The sequence below is a fragment of the Oncorhynchus clarkii genome, unplaced genomic scaffold, assembly GCF_045791955.1.
Source record: "Oncorhynchus clarkii lewisi isolate Uvic-CL-2024 unplaced genomic scaffold, UVic_Ocla_1.0 unplaced_contig_10339_pilon_pilon, whole genome shotgun sequence".
Classification (NCBI taxonomy): Eukaryota; Metazoa; Chordata; class Actinopteri; order Salmoniformes; family Salmonidae; genus Oncorhynchus; species Oncorhynchus clarkii.
In genome coordinates this window covers 77,141-90,646 of record NW_027261100.1, presented here as the reverse complement: position 1 = coordinate 90,646, position 13,506 = coordinate 77,141, and the positions used below count along the sequence as shown (strand labels likewise).

The 13,506-nt window shown below is 44.2% G+C and overlaps 13 non-coding genes across 13 annotated transcripts; all 13 read right to left on the bottom strand.

The window, feature by feature from the left end:
* Window positions 1-786: 786 nt before the first annotated feature.
* Window positions 787-859, bottom strand: trnaf-gaa (transfer RNA phenylalanine (anticodon GAA)). Its single transcript has one exon. It is a non-coding gene; the product is annotated as a tRNA-Phe (tRNA).
* A 1,035-nt stretch (window positions 860-1,894) lies between these two features.
* On the bottom strand, window positions 1,895-1,967 carry trnaf-gaa (transfer RNA phenylalanine (anticodon GAA)). The gene has a single exon. It is a non-coding gene; the product is annotated as a tRNA-Phe (tRNA).
* Window positions 1,968-2,043: 76 nt separating this feature from the next.
* trnai-aau (transfer RNA isoleucine (anticodon AAU)) lies at window positions 2,044-2,117 on the bottom strand. The gene has a single exon. It is a non-coding gene; the product is annotated as a tRNA-Ile (tRNA).
* A 932-nt stretch (window positions 2,118-3,049) lies between these two features.
* trnaf-gaa (transfer RNA phenylalanine (anticodon GAA)) lies at window positions 3,050-3,122 on the bottom strand. Its single transcript has one exon. It is a non-coding gene; the product is annotated as a tRNA-Phe (tRNA).
* A 590-nt stretch (window positions 3,123-3,712) lies between these two features.
* Window positions 3,713-3,785, bottom strand: trnaf-gaa (transfer RNA phenylalanine (anticodon GAA)). The gene has a single exon. It is a non-coding gene; the product is annotated as a tRNA-Phe (tRNA).
* A 1,029-nt stretch (window positions 3,786-4,814) lies between these two features.
* Window positions 4,815-4,887, bottom strand: trnaf-gaa (transfer RNA phenylalanine (anticodon GAA)). The gene has a single exon. It is a non-coding gene; the product is annotated as a tRNA-Phe (tRNA).
* A 620-nt stretch (window positions 4,888-5,507) lies between these two features.
* On the bottom strand, window positions 5,508-5,580 carry trnaf-gaa (transfer RNA phenylalanine (anticodon GAA)). Its single transcript has one exon. It is a non-coding gene; the product is annotated as a tRNA-Phe (tRNA).
* Window positions 5,581-6,758: 1,178 nt separating this feature from the next.
* On the bottom strand, window positions 6,759-6,832 carry trnai-aau (transfer RNA isoleucine (anticodon AAU)). Its single transcript has one exon. It is a non-coding gene; the product is annotated as a tRNA-Ile (tRNA).
* Window positions 6,833-8,292: 1,460 nt separating this feature from the next.
* trnaf-gaa (transfer RNA phenylalanine (anticodon GAA)) lies at window positions 8,293-8,365 on the bottom strand. The gene has a single exon. It is a non-coding gene; the product is annotated as a tRNA-Phe (tRNA).
* Window positions 8,366-8,441: 76 nt separating this feature from the next.
* trnai-aau (transfer RNA isoleucine (anticodon AAU)) lies at window positions 8,442-8,515 on the bottom strand. The gene has a single exon. It is a non-coding gene; the product is annotated as a tRNA-Ile (tRNA).
* An 857-nt stretch (window positions 8,516-9,372) lies between these two features.
* Window positions 9,373-9,457, bottom strand: trnaf-gaa (transfer RNA phenylalanine (anticodon GAA)). The gene has a single exon. It is a non-coding gene; the product is annotated as a tRNA-Phe (tRNA).
* Window positions 9,458-10,053: 596 nt separating this feature from the next.
* trnaf-gaa (transfer RNA phenylalanine (anticodon GAA)) lies at window positions 10,054-10,126 on the bottom strand. Its single transcript has one exon. It is a non-coding gene; the product is annotated as a tRNA-Phe (tRNA).
* Window positions 10,127-10,727: 601 nt separating this feature from the next.
* On the bottom strand, window positions 10,728-10,812 carry trnaf-gaa (transfer RNA phenylalanine (anticodon GAA)). Its single transcript has one exon. It is a non-coding gene; the product is annotated as a tRNA-Phe (tRNA).
* Between the last annotated feature and the right edge of the window lie 2,694 nt (window positions 10,813-13,506).

The window sequence follows — 13,506 nt, the reverse complement described above, 5'->3', positions numbered from 1 at the left end:
CAAACGGCTGGGGAATTAGCTCAAATGCTTTGCATGCGTGAGGTAGTGGGATCGATGCCTGCATTCTCCAAAAGCAAATTCTTTCAAGGATCCAAGAAAACTCCAGTTCACTCTTCATGCAGCCTTGTCTTACGCGAATCAGGGACCTTTAGATCTTCAGTCTAACGCTCTCCCAACTGAGCTATTTCGGCAATTCACTAAATGTATTTCTGTGGCACCCTTGACAATTCACATGCATGTGACTCACAATTTTGACACTCAAAATGTGCATCATAACCAGTACAGGGATCGAACCCATGACCTTGGCGTTATTAGCATCACACTCTAACCAACTGAGCTAACCCGCCATTTGGTATTTTCTCAATTGTGGAAATGCACCAAGCCTCTGCAAGTGCTGGCATGTAAACAAACAAGTCCACCAACAGCATAGCCTGACAAGACTGGACCCTCTAGGTTGCTTCTTGCGGAAATTCCAAACGGCTGGGGAATTAGCTCAAATGCTTAGCATGCGTGAGGTAGTGGGATCGATGCCTGCATTCTCCAAAAGCAAATTCTTTCATGGATCCAAGAAAACTCCAGTTCACACTTCATGCAGTCTTACGACAACCTACTGTCATGTAACAATGACAAGCAACTTTCCTGTAACACTGATGTCAAAATGTCAGATGAAAAAGCAAGAAATTACTTACTTTCAGAGGAGCAGCGTAGCACACACCATTGAGGCCCACAAACAAAGCTGTGGATAGTTTCCTTGAAGCCAGAGCATGAAGAAAGAACAAATACGAATGCCGAAACCCGGGATCGAACCAGGGACCTTTAGATCTTCAGTCTAACACTCTCCCAACTGAGCTATTTCGGCAATCCACTAAATGTATTTCTGTGGCACCCTTGACAATTCACATGCATGTGACTCACAATTTTGACACTCAAAATGTACATCATAACCAGTACAGGGATCGAACCCATGACCTTGGCATTATCAGCATCACACTCTAACCAACTGAGCTAACCCTCCTTTTGGTATTTTGCTCAATTGTTGAAATGCACCGAGCCTCTGCAAGTGCTGGCACGTAAACAAACAAGTCCACCAACAGCATAGCCTGACAAGACTGGACCCTCTAGGTTGCTTCTTGCGGAAATTCCAAACGGCTGGGGAATTAGCTCAAATGCTTTGCATGCGTGAGGTAGTGGGATCGATGCCTGCATTCTCCAAAAGCAAATTCTTTCATGGATCCAAGAAAACTCCAGTTCACACTTCATGCAGCCTTGTCTTACGACAACCTACTGTCATGTAAACAATGACAAGAAACTGTCTTGTAACAATGACAAGAAACTCTCATGTAACACTGATGTCACAATGTCAGATCAAAAAGAAAGACATTACTTACTTTCAGAGAGCAGCGTATCACACACTCTAACCAACTGAGCTAACCGGCCGCTGGCTACAGAGCACAGTTGTTGAGATGCACCGAGCCTCTGCAAGTGCTGGAGCACAAACTAACAAGTCCACCAACAGCATAGCCTGACAAGACTGGACACTCTTGGTTGCTCCTTGTGGCAATTCCAAACAGCTGGGGAATTTGATCAATTGGTATTGTGTTTGCTTAGCATGCTATAGGTAGTGGGATCGATGCCCGCATTCCCCAAAAACATTTTTTTTTGTGGATCCAAGAAAGCTCCAGTTCACACTTCATGCAGCCTTGTCTTACGACAAACTACTGTCATGTAACAATGACAAGCAACTTTCCTGTAACACTGATGTCAAAATGTCAGATGAAAAAGCAAGAAATTACTTACTTTCAGAGGAGCAGCGTAGCACACACCATTGAGGCCCACAAAAAAAGCTGTGGATAGTTTCCTTGAAGCCAGAGCATGAAGAAAGAACAAATACAAATGCCGAAACCCGGGATCGAACCAGGGACCTTTAGATCTTCAGTCTAACGCTCTCCCAACTGAGCTATTTCGGCAATTCACTAATTTTATTTCACCCTTGACAATTCACATGCATGTGACTCACAATTTTGACACTCAAAATGTACATCATAACCAGTACGGGGATCGAACCCATGACCTTGGCGTTATTAGCACCACACTCTAACCAACTGAGCTAACCGGCCATTTGCTATTTGGCTCAATTGTTGAAATGCACCGAGCCTCTGCAAGTGCTGGCACGTAAACAAACAAGTCCACCAACAGCATAGCCTGACAAGACTGGACCCTCTAGGTTGCTTCTTGCGGAAATTCCAAACGGCTGGGGAATTAGCTCAAATGCTTTGCATGCGTGAGGTAGTGGGATCGATGCCTGCATTCTCCAAAAGCAAATACTTTCAAGGATCCAAGAAAACTCCAGTTCACACTTCATGCAGCCTTGTCTTACGCGAACCAGGGACCTTTAGATCTTCAGTCTAACGCTCTTCCAACTGAGCTATTTCGGCAATTCACTAAATGTATTTCTGTGGCACCCTTGACAATTCACATGCATGTGACTCACAATTTTGACACTCAAAATGTACATCATAACCAGTACAGGGATCGAACCCATGACCTTGGCGTTATTAGCATCACACTCTAACCAACTGAGCTAACCCGCCATTTGGTATTTTGCTCAATTGTGGAAATGCACCAAGCCTCTGCAAGTGCTGGCATGTAAACAAACAAGTCCACCAACAGCATAGCCTGACAAGACTGGACACTCTTGGTTGCTCCTTGTGGCAATCCCAAACAGCTGGGGAATTTGATCAATTGGTATTGTGTTTGCTTAGCATGCTGTAGGTAGTGGGATCGATGCCCGCATTCCCCAAAAACTATTTTTTTTGTGGATCCAAGAAAGCTCCAGTTCACACTTCATGCAGCCTTGTCTTACGACAACCTACTGTCATGTAACAATGACAAGCAACTTTCCTGTAACACTGATGTCAAAATGTCAGATGAAAAAGCAAGAAATTACTTACTTTCAGAGGAGCAGCGTAGCACACACCATTGAGGCCCACAAACAAAGCTGTGGATAGTTTCCTTGAAGCCAGAGCATGAAGAAAGAACAAAAAAAAAATGCCGAAACCCGGGATCGAACCAGGGACCTTTAGATCTTCAGTCTAACGCTCTCCCAACTGAGCTATTTCGGCAATTCACTAACTTTTTTTCACCCTTGACAATTCACATGCATGTGACTCACAATTTTGACACTCAAAATGTACATCATAACCAGTACAGGGATCGAACCCATGACCTTGGCGTTATTAGCATCACACTCTAACCAACTGAGCTAACCCGCCATTTGGTATTTTGCTCAATTGTGGAAATGCACCAAGCCTCTGCAAGTGCTGGCATGTAAACAAACAAGTCCACCAACAGCATAGCCTGACAATACTGGACCCTCTAGGTTGCTTCTTGCGGAAATTCCAAACGGCTGGGGAATTAGCTCAAATGCTTAGCATGCGTGAGGTAGTGGGATCGATGCCTGCATTCTCCAAAAGCAAATTATTTCATGGATCCAAGAAAACTCCAGTTCACACTTCATGCAGTCTTACGACAACCTACTGTCATGTAACAATGACAAGCAACTTTCCTGTAACACTGATGTCAAAATGTCAGATGAAAAAGCAAGAAATTACTTACTTTCAGAGGAGCAGCGTAGCACACACCATTGAGGCCCACAAACAAAGCTGTGGAAAGTTTCCTTGAAGCCAGAGCATGAAGAAAGAACAAATACAAATGCCGAAACCCGGGATCGAACCAGGGACCTTTAGATCTTCAGTCTAACGCTCTCCCAACTGAGCTATTTCGGCAATTCACTAATTTTATTTCTGTGGCACCCTTGACATTTCACATGCATGTGACTCACAATTTTGACACTCAAAATGTACTACATAGCCAGTACGGGGATCAAACCCATGACCTTGGAGTTATTAGCACCACACTCTAACCAACTGAGCTAACCGGTCATTTGCTATTTTGCTCAATTGTTGAAATGCACCGAGCCTCTGCAAGTGCTGGCACGTAAACAAACAAGTCCACCAAAAGCATAGCCTGACAAGACTGGACCCTCTAGGTTGCTTCTTGCGGAAATTCCAAACGGCTGGGGAATTAGCTCAAATGCTTTGCATGCGTGAGGTAGTGGGATCGATGCCTGCATTCTCCAAAAGCAAATTCTTTCATGGATCCAAGAAAACTCCAGTTCACACTTCATGCAGCCTTGTCTTACGACAACCTACTGTCATGTAAACAATGACAAGAAACTGTCATGTAACAATGACAAGAAACTCTCATGTAACCCTGATGTCACAATGTCAGATGAAAAAGAAAGACATTACTTACTTTCAGAGAGCAGCGTATCACACACTCTAACCAACTGAGCTAACCGGCCGCTGGCTACAGAGCACAGTTTTTGAGATGCACCGAGCCTCTGCAAGTGCTGGAGCACAAACTAACAAGTCCACCAACAGCATAGCCTGACAAGACTGGACACTCTTGGTTGCTCCTTGTGGCAATCCCAAACAGCTGGGGAATTTGATCAATTGGTATTGTGTTTGCTTAGCATGCTGTAGGTAGTGGGATCGATGCCCGCATTCCCCAAAAACTATTTTTTTTTTGGATCCAAGAAAGCTCCAGTTCACACTTCATGCAGCCTTGTCTTACGACAACCTACTGTCATGTAACAATGACAAGCAACTTTCCTGTAACACTGATGTCAAAATGTCAGATGAAAAAGCAAGAAATTACTTACTTTCAGAGGAGCAGCGTAGCACACACCATTGAGGCCCACAAACAAAGCTGTGGATAGTTTCCTTGAAGCCAGAGCATGAAGAAAGAACAAATGCCGAAACCCGGGATCGAACCAGGGACCTTCAGATCTTCAGTCTAACGCTCTCCCAACTGAGCTATTTCGGCAATTCATTAAATGTATTTCTGTGGCACCCTTGACAATTCACATGCATGTGACTCACAATTTTGACACTCAAAATGTACATCATAACCAGTACGGGGATCGAACCCATGACCTTGGCCTTATTAGCATCACACTCTAACCAACTGAGCTAACTGGCCTTTTGGTATTTTGCTCAATTGTGGAAATGCACCGAGCCTCTGCAAGTGCTGGCACGTAAACAAACAAGTCCACCAACAGCATAGCCTGACAAGACTGGACCCTCTAGGTTGCTTCTTGCGGAAATTCCAAACGGCTGGGGAATTAGCTCAAATGCTTAGCATGCGTGAGGTAGTGGGATCGATGCCTGCGTTCTCCAAAAGCATATTCTTTCATGGATCCAAGCAAACTCCAGTTCACACTTCATGCAGCCTTGTCTTACGACAACCTACTGTCATGTAAACAATGACAAGAAACTGTCATGTAACAATGACAAGAAACTCTCATGTAACACTGATGTCACAATGTCAGATGAAAAAGAAAGACATTACTTACTTTCAGAGGAGCAGCGTAGCACACACCATTGAGGCCCACAAATAAAGCTGTGGATAGTTTCCTTGAAGCCAGAGCATGAAGAAAGAACAAATGCCGAAACCCGGGATCGAACCAGAGACCTTCAGATCTTCAGTCTAACGCTCTCCCAACTGAGCTATTTCGGCAATTCATTAAATGTATTTCTGTGGCACCCTTGACAATTCACATGCATGTGACTCACAATTTTGACACTCAAAATGTACATCATAACCAGTACGGGGATCGAACCCATGACCTTGGCCTTATTAGCATCACACTCTAACCAACTGAGCTAACTGGCCTTTTGGTATTTTGCTCAATTGTGGAAATGCACCGAGCCTCTGCAAGTGCTGGCACGTAAACAAACAAGTCCACCAACAGCATAGCCTGACAAGACTGGACCCTCTAGGTTGCTTCTTGCGGAAATTCCAAACGGCTGGGGAATTAGCTCAAATGCTTAGCATGCGTGAGGTAGTGGGATCGATGCCTGCGTTCTCCAAAAGCATATTCTTTCATGGATCCAAGCAAACTTCAGTTCACACTTCATGCAGCCTTGTCTTACGACAACCTACTGTCATGTAAACAATGACAAGAAACTGTCATGTAACAATGACAAGAAACTCTCATGTAACCCTGATGTCACAATGTCAGATGAAAAAGAAAGACATTACTTACTTTCAGAGAGCAGCGTATCACACACTCTAACCAACTGAGCTAACCGGCCGCTGGCTACAGAGCACAGTTGTTGAGATGCACCGAGCCTCTGCAAGTGCTGGAGCACAAACTAACAAGTCCACCAACAGCATAGCCTGACAAGACTGGACACTCTTGGTTGCTCCTTGTGGCAATTCCAAACAGCTGGGGAATTTGATCAATTGGTATTGTGTTTGCTTAGCATGCTGTAGGTAGTGGGATCGATGCACGCATTCCCCAAAAACATTTTTTTTTGTGGATCCAAGAAAGCTCCAGTTCACACTTCATGCAGCCTCGTCTTACGACAACCTACTGTCATGTAACAATGACAAGCAACTTTCCTGTAACACTGATGTCAAAATGTCAGATGAAAAAGCAAGAAATTACTTACTTTCAGAGGAGCAGCGTAGCACACACCATTGAGGCCCACAAACAAAGCAGTGGATAGTTTCCTTGAAGCCAGAGCATGAAGAAAGAACAAATCCCGAAACCCGGGATCGAACCAGGGACCTTTAGATCTTCAGTCTCTCCCAACTGAGCTATTTCGGCAACTCACTAACTTTATTTCTGTGGCACCCTTGACAATTCACATGCATGTGACTCACAATTTTGACACTCAAAATGTACATCATAACCAGTACGGGGATCGAACCCATGACCTTGGCGTTATTAGCACCACACTCTAACCAACTGAGCTAACCGGCCATTTGCTATTTTGCTCAATTGTTGAAATGCACCGAGCCTCTGCAAGTGCTGGCACGTAAACAAACAAGTCCACCAACAGCATAGCCTGACAAGACTGGACCCTCTAGGTTGCTTCTTGCGGAAATTCCAAACGGCTGGGGAATTAGCTCAAATGCTTTGCATGCGTGAGGTAGTGGGATCGATGCCTGCATTCTCCAAAAGCAAATTCTTTCAAGGATCCAAGAAAACTCCAGTTCACACTTCATGCAGCCTTGTCTTACGACAACCTACTGTCATGTAAACAATGACAAGAAACTGTCATGTAACAATGCCAAGAAACTCTCATGTAACAATGATGTCACAATGTCAGATGAAAAAGAAAGACATTACTTACTTTCAGAGAGCAGCGTATCACACACTCTAACCAACTGAGCTAACCGGCCGCTGGCTACAGAGCACAGTTGTTGAGATGCACCGAGCCTCTGCAAGTGCTGGAGCACAAACTAACAAGTCCACCAACAGCATAGCCTGACAAGACTGGACACTCTTGGTTGCTCCTTGTGGCAATTCCAAACAGCTGGGGAATTTGATCAATTGGTATTGTGTTTGCTTAGCATGCTATAGGTAGTGGGATCGATGCCCGCATTCCCCAAAAACATTTTTTTATGTCGATCCAAGAAAGCTCCAGTTCACACTTCATGCAGCCTCGTCTTACAACAACCTACTGTCATGTAACAATGACAAGCAACTTTCCTGTAACACTGATGTCAAAATGTCAGATGAAAAAGCAAGAAATTACTTATTGTTATTATTGTTGAAATGCACCGAGCCTCTGCAAGTGCTTCATGCAGCCTTGTCTTACGACAACCTACTGTCATGTAAACAATGACAAGAAACTGTCATGTAACAATGACAAGAAACTCTCATGTAACCCTGATGTCACAATGTCAGATGAAAAAGAAAGACATTACTTACTTTCAGAGAGCAGCGTATCACACACTCTAACCAACTGAGCTAACCGGCCGCTGGCTACAGAGCACAGTTGTTGAGATGCACCGAGCCTCTGCAAGTGCTGGAGCACAAACTAACAAGTCCACCAACAGCATAGCCTGACAAGACTGGACACTCTTGGTTGCTCCTTGTGGCAATCCCAAACAGCTGGGGAATTTGATCAATTGGTATTGTGTTTGCTTAGCATGCTGTAGGTAGTGGGATCGATGCCCGCATTCCCCAAAAACTATTTTTTTTGTGGATCCAAGAAAGCTCCAGTTCACACTTCATGCAGCCTTGTCTTACGACAACCTACTGTCATGTAACAATGACAAGCAACTTTCCTGTAACACTGATGTCAAAATGTCAGATGAAAAAGCAAGAAATTACTTACTTTCAGAGGAGCAGCGTAGCACACACCATTGAGGCCCACAAACAAAGCTGTGGATAGTTTCCTTGAAGCCAGAGCATGAAGAAAGAACAAATACAAATGCCGAAACCCGGGATCGAACCAGGGACCTTTAGATCTTCAGTCTAACGCTCTCCCAACTGAGCTATTTCGGCAATTCAGTAATTTTTTTTCACCCTTGACAATTCACATGCATGTGACTCACAATTTTGACACTCAAAATGTATATCATAGCCAGTACGGGTATCGAACCCATGACCTTGGCGTTATTAGCACCACACTCTAACCAACTGAGCTAACCGGCCATTTGCTATTTTGCTCAATTGTTGAAATGCACCGAGCCTCTGCAAGTGCTGGCACGTAAACAAACAAGTCCACCAAGAGCATAGCCTGACAAGACTGGACCCTCTAGGTTGCTTCTTGCGGAAATTCCAAACGGCTGGGGAATTAGCTCAAATGCTTAGCATGCGTGAGGTAGTGGGATCGATGCCTGCATTCTCCAAAAGTAAATTCTTTCATGGATCCAAGAAAACTCTAGTTCACACTTCATGCAGCCTTGTCTTACGACAACCTACTGTCATGTAAACAATGACAAGAAACTGTCATGTAACAATGACAAAAAACTCTCATGTAACACTGATGTCACAATGTCAGATGAAAAAGAAAGACATTACTTACTTTCAGACAGCAGCGTATCACACACTCTAACCAACTGAGCTAACCGGCCGCTGGCTACAGAGCACAGTTGTTGAGATGCAACGAGCCTCTGCAAGTGCTGGAGCACAAACTAACAAGTCCACCAACAGCATAGCCTGACAAGACTGGACACTCTTGGTTGCTCCTTGTGGCAATTCCAAACAGCTGGGGAATTTGATCAATTGGTATTGTGTTTGCTTAGCATGCTGTAGGTAGTGGGATCGATGCACGCATTCCCCAAAAACAATTTTTTTTTGTGGATCCAAGAAAGCTCCAGTTCACACTTCATGCAGCCTTGTAACAATGACAAGCAACTTTCCTGTAACACTGATGTCAAAATGTCAGATGAAAAAGCAAGAAATTACTTACTTTCAGAGGAGCAGCGTAGCACACACCATTGAGGCCCACAAACAAAGCTGTGGATAGTTTCCTTGAAGCCAGAGCATGAAGAAAGAACAAACACAAATGCCGAAACCAGGGATCGAACCAGGGACCTAACCAGGGACCTTTAGATCTTCAGTCTAACGCTCTCCCAACTGAGCTATTTCGGCAATTCACTAAATGTATTTCTGTGGCACCCTTGACAATTCACATGCATGTGACTCACAATTTTGACACTCAAAATGTACATCATAACCAGTACAGGGATCTAACCCATGACCTTGGCGTTATTAGCATCACACTCTAACCAACTGAGCTAACCCGCCATTTTGTATTTTGCTCAATTGTGGAAATGCACCAAGCCTCTGCAAGTGCTGGCATGTAAACAAACAAGTCCACCAACAGCATAGCCTGACAAGACTGGACCCTCTAGGTTGCTTATTGCGGAAATTCCAAACGGCTGGGGAATTAGCTCAAATGCTTAGCATGCGTGAGGTAGTGGGATCGATGCCTGCATTCTCCAAAAGCAAATTCTTTCATGGATCCAAGAAAACTCCAGTTCACACTTCATGCAGTCTTACGACAACCTACTGTCATGTAACAATGACAAGCAACTTTCCTGTAACACTGATGTCAAAATGTCAGATGAAAAAGCAAGAAATTACTTACTTTCAGAGGAGCAGCGTAGCACACACCATTGAGGCCCACAAACAAAGCTGTGGATAGTTTCCTTGAAGCCAGAGCATGAAGAAAGAACAAATACGAATGCCGAAACCCGGGATCGAACCAGGGACCTTCAGATCTTCAGTCTAACGCTCTCCCAACTGAGCTATTTCGGCAATCCACTAAATGTATTTCTGTGGCACCCTTGACAATTCACATGCATGTGACTCACAATTTTGACACTCAAAATGTACATCATAACCAGTACAGGGATCGAACCCATGACCTTGGCATTATCAGCATCACACTCTAACCAACTGAGCTAACCCTCCTTTTGGTATTTTGCTAAATTGTGGAAATGCACCTAGCCTCTGCAAGTGCTGGCATGTAAACAAACAAGTCCACCAACAGCATAGCCTGACAAGACTGGACCCTCTAGGTTGCTTCTTGCGGAAATTCCAAACGGCTGGGGAATTAGCTCAAATGCTTTGCATGCGTGAGGTAGTGGGATCGATTCCTGCATTCTCCAAAAGCATATTCTTTCATGGATCCAAGAAAACTCCAGTTCACACTTCATGCAGCCTTGTCTTACGACAACCTACTGTCATGTAACAATGACAAGCAACTTTCCTGTAACACTGATGTCAAAATGTCAGATGAAAAAGCAAGAAATTACTTACTTTCAGAGGAGCAGCGTAGCACACACCATTGAGGCCCACAAACAAAGCTGTGGATAGTTTCCTTGAAGCCAGAGCATGAAGAAAGAACAAACACAAATGCCGAAACCAGGGATCGAACCAGGGACCTAACCAGGGACCTTTAGATCTTCAGTCTAACGCTCTCCCAACTGAGCTATTTCGGCAATTCACTAAATGTATTTCTGTGGCACCCTTGACAATTCACATGCATGTGACTCACAATTTTGACACTCAAAATGTACATCATAACCAGTACAGGGATCGAACCCATGACCTTGGCGTTATTAGCATCACACTCTAACCAACTGAGCTAACCGGCCTTTTGGTATTTTGCTCAATTGTGGAAATGCACCGAGCCTCTGCAAGTGCTGGCACGTAAACAAACAAGTCCACCAACAGCATAGCCTGACAAGACTGGACCCTCTAGGTTGCTTCTTGCGGAAATTCCAAACGGCTGGGGAATTAGCTCAAATGCTTAGCATGCGTGAGGTAGTGGGATCGATGCCTGCATTCTCCAAAAGCAAATTCTTTCATACATAAGGGAACATTTCGGCATTTCGTGTATGATCAGTGAAAAAGTCCATATTGCAAATGTACGGTCCCTTACTAGACGTCCGAAAACATTTGTAAAATTTGCGGTCGGCGTCGGCCCGTGCGGTAGGGCCAGACCTACCGGGAAGTCATCAAATGAACTTTGTCGGACATTCGGTTTCCGTTTTATAAAATAAACAAGTTTTGGACCATTTTTCCGCTATCCCGGAAATTCCCACAAGAGGGCATACGGAATCATATGGCAATTTGGCAAAACATCACGAATCACGACGGGGCCTTATCTCGAAAACGGAAAATATTTCGAAGCCGAAACTTGGTGAGCGTAGGTTTGGCATAATGGGCAGTTGGCCCCGAACAAGATGGTGTCTTGGCCTCAACGGTTTTTGAGTTATGGCCGTTTTTCTGGGATTAAAGGTCCAAAATGGAAGTAGAGAAATTATTTTTCCACTTCAGGTCAAAGTCAAGGAGCCTCCGGTGTCAATAAAAAAAGAACCAGCCATTTATCTATCGTCATTTAAGAGAAACGGAACAATGACAACTTGTTGATGGTCACAAATAGGCTTTTTTTTTTTCAACGGTTACAGATCCAGTTGCAGGGTGTTCATACGAATCTTTTTAAAGTGTGCTGCGGAGCTCTGCGAGATTTCTGTGATTTTCTATGATTTTCTGAAATAACACACACATACTAAACCCTCCGTAAATAACTCAGTTCTTAACGTAAAGACTTAAAACTCAGGATTATGTAAAAGCATACCCCAATGAGGATATGTGTTAACTTATAGCTTCCTGTGCCAACCGGAAGTGCCATAATTGGTGTCTCAGGGGCTGTTTCGAGGGGTTAAAAAAGTCTGATCTCTCCAAAATGTCATATGTGTGACTAGGTAACCCTTCTGAACTGTAAATCAGTCATTTCTCCCAACAGATGTCAAAGAAAACCTCCCTCACACACACACAGGAAGGATGGAGTGATAAAGTGTGGTGCTTAAAGACACAGAGAGCAGGAAATGGCATTACCATAATCCCTAGGCCGTGCCGAGTTCAACGAGATATCCCTCTTGACCGTAGCTCGCTCGGTCTAGGCGCAGCGACCATTAGAAAGTAGGCCCAAAATGTAGCCTGCCCCACAATGTCATTTGATTTTGGGTGAGAGTGAGAGAACCGTTAGGGTGAGAAGACAAATTCCACCACAGGAATGTTCCTAAGGTCCTCTCGATCCGTGCAAGCCTAACCTTGACCGTGTGGCATTAACCCTTAACAGTAAAACAGTGTTTTTTGATCTCACAGATTACAGTGTCATCTCTCCCCATAGGAATACATTGCCTGCACCCCTAATTTCAACCTGAAGTCTATATGGGTTATGAATGCCGTATGAACCTGTCTTCGGTACCAGTCCATCAGGCCACTATGAGGTCTACCTGTGTTGATTCTAAGCTTCCTGGACCAACCGGAAGTGGTTAAAATCACCCTAAAAGTGTTTACCCATACCCTGTCTGCAGTTTGATAGACATAGTGCATTCAACCCTGTGTAAATCAGTCAATTCTTAACGTAAGGACTTAAAACTCAGGATTCTGTAACAGCATACCCCAATGAGGATATGTGTTGATTTATAGCTTCCTGTGCCAACCGGAAGTGCCATAATTGGTGTCTCAGGGGCTGTTTCGAAGGGTTAAAAAAGTCAGATCTGTCCAAAACTTCATATATGTGATTAGGCAACCCCCATGAACTGTAAATCAGTCATTTTTCCCCCAAAAAATCAAAGGAAAAAAAAATCACACTAAAACACAACTTGGATGGAGGGACGTATTGGGGTGCGTAGAGACAGACAGTGGCTGCAATAGTTAGCTTTGTTGGAGCTAAAAAAGAACCGTCAGACCTAGAGTTCCGAAACTTTAGAAACCTGTTCTAGACCTCCGGTCGATGGTACGTGGTGAGTTACGTGGCTCTAGACGGTTCTCGGACGGAGAAACAGCCTCGTACATTTGCAATACCTTCAATTCATTTTGACCATTACGAAAATGACGACGTTTAGAAAAGTCTCAGAGATGCAAGGCTAGGTGCATTGAAACCGGCTCGGCCCATAGAGACGGACCCCAACGTTTCTGTCCGATAGCTCGTTCAAGGACCCTGTAGCAAGGCATGGAAAAAAGTGGATTTTCAGCACCAATTAGGGTTTTTCTCGGACACCAAATGACCTATCGAGCCGAAACTTGGGATTCGGGGTCGCCTCAGCTAGGCTAACACATAACATAAGAAATGGACCCGCAGCTAGAACGTAACTACGTGTTTTATGGTTTTTTTATGGTTT